Raw genomic sequence first — 2,500 nt, forward strand, 5'->3', positions numbered from 1 at the left:
TAGTGCTGCAGCCTCATCAACATAAGCTGCAGCCTGGGCTGTGCTGCTGTCAGATTCTTTAGCTGAATCATTTCTAGCGGTTTATGGTCACTCTCCACTTGGAATGCTTTGCCATATACATGTGTGTGAAATCTTTCACACCCAAACACCACTGCAAGTAGTTCTCTTTGGCTCTGTTTCAGACAGAGACTTGGATGCATACGCAATAGGCTTGTCTTATTGTACTATTGCACCACCAATGCCATTTTGAGATGTATTACTTGTATGACTGTTGGTTTATTTGGATTGAAATGTGCCAGTGTTGCATCTGTGCACAGAATATCCTTTATGTGTTCAAATGTCTTCTCATGGGTCGGTGACCACGTAAAGTCTATTCCTTTTTTTAGGAGACTTCTAAGTGGTGCAGTTTCATCAGCCAGGTTTGGGATAAATGGCGACATATAGGTGACCATCCCCAAAAATTGTTGCAGTTCTGTGACATTTCTTGGGCTCGGCAGTGCTTTAATTGCTGATACCTTGTCTGGATCTGGGTGAGAGCCTTCCTTGTCATAAACAGTGCCAGAGAATTTCACTTGTTCCTGCTTGATCATGCATTTTGCACTGTTGAAAGTTAATCCTTGCTGCATGGTTATCTTGAAGAGGTTATGCAGATTTTTGTCGTGCTCCTCTTCAGTTTTTCCAAACACAACTACATCATCAGTGATGCCAATGGTACCAGGGCAGTTTTCGAGGATCTGATCCATTTTTTGCTGGAAAACATCTTGTGACATAACCAGACCAAAAGGCATTCTGAGATATCTGTAGCGGCCAAAAGGAGTGTTGAATGTAGTGAGGAATGAACTGGTTTCATCAAGCTTGACTGACCAATAGCCATTCTTTGCATCAAGTCTGCTGAAGAATCTTGGATCTGCAAACTTGTGTGTAATTTCCTCTTGTGTGGAGGTCTATTGGTGGCTTCTCTTTATAGCTTTGTTTAAATCTTTTGGATTTAAACATATGCGTAGACTGCCAACTTTCTTCATGGTGCAAACCATGCTGTTGACCCAATCTGTGGGTTCCGACACCTTTTTGATAACGGTTTTGGAAGTTCGTCCTTTTTATGTATAGGAAATTTTCTTGGTGCATGGACGACTGGTTTTGAACCTTCTTTCAGCACTATGTGGTATTTCCCTTCGTGTCTCATGAATTGTGACCATGCCTAGGGCTCTCAGGCTTTGCAGACCCAAAATGATTGGTCCAACTTCTTGGTCCAGAATGTAAAAGTCTGCATTGACCCAGTTTGAGTTGTCGAATGTACACTTTAATTTTATTGACCCAAAATGCTTGAGTTTCAGATTGTTCACTGCAACTAAATTCTTTTGACAGTTGTTGGTCAGATTGATTTTTGGCTTTCCATAAGCATCTAATAAAGCTGGGCACATGATTCGAAATGCTCTTATTGGAAGCAGGTTTGCTCCAGCCCCTGTATCGACTTTAACTGTCATTGAGCCAGTCTTGTTGCTGGGGGTTCTGACTTTGATAGTTCGAAGGGCTTCACTATCATCATTGTTTGACACCTCCGCTACTCTAACAGAACTTATTGTGAAATAGTCCTCATTAGGGTCATCTTGGCTGAACTCATGCACTGCAGACGTTCTGTTAGCTTTCTTGAATTTGTCACTGTTGAAGTTCCTATGGACTTTATTTCTGGTGTATTGTCTTTGGCCCATGTTCTTACTCTGGTACGTTTTTTTCTTATCTTCTGGTATTGACAGACACATTTTTTGCCAATGATTCATCTTGCCACATGTATTGCACCTGGCACCATATGCTGGGCAGGATTGTGGGGAGTATCTATTGTGTGCTTGCCCACATTTCTTGCATGGATTTGATGCCCTTCTAAAGTTTTGTCTAACAGCATCAACATTTAAGTCCTGACTGACTGTTTTTGCTCTCATGTCTCTGGTATCTCTTATGGTTGCTTCAAAAGATCTTGCAATGTCAATGGCTTTGCTCAACCTTACGTCTTCACCTTCTATAATAAGGCTTCTTTGCAAATCATTACTATGGATTCCATCCATGAATTGCTCCATGACTCTTGATTCGTGTTCTGTCTCAGTAAATTTGCATCTCTTAGCTTGAGTTCACATCTTTTTATGAATTCATCACAAAATTCATTTTCTCTTTGAATGAATTTCGTAATCGGAGTCTGTCGACATATTTATTAGTCTTGGGTTTTACCTGAGTCTGAAGAGCATCCCAAACTTTGTCAGGGTCTTTCATATCTTCTTCAGTCAGATTGTTTGCCTCTAATCATTTCCTGCCCGGGAGTATCTGCGTATAGAATGATATGGTTTGACTGTTCTTCTCTTGGTATCTTCTCAACTTTGAAGTATATGTTACAACGTTTTTTGAAAGTCATAAGCGCGCCATACGAATCGCTAGTTTTCCAGTTCATACTTGGCGAGTGACGACCATTTTCGGCGCCGGCCATTTTGATGTCTGTTGACGTGGCAGTGCG

This window comes from Penaeus monodon, chromosome 1, assembly GCF_015228065.2.
Source record: "Penaeus monodon isolate SGIC_2016 chromosome 1, NSTDA_Pmon_1, whole genome shotgun sequence".
Lineage (NCBI taxonomy): Eukaryota > Metazoa > Arthropoda > Malacostraca > Decapoda > Penaeidae > Penaeus > Penaeus monodon.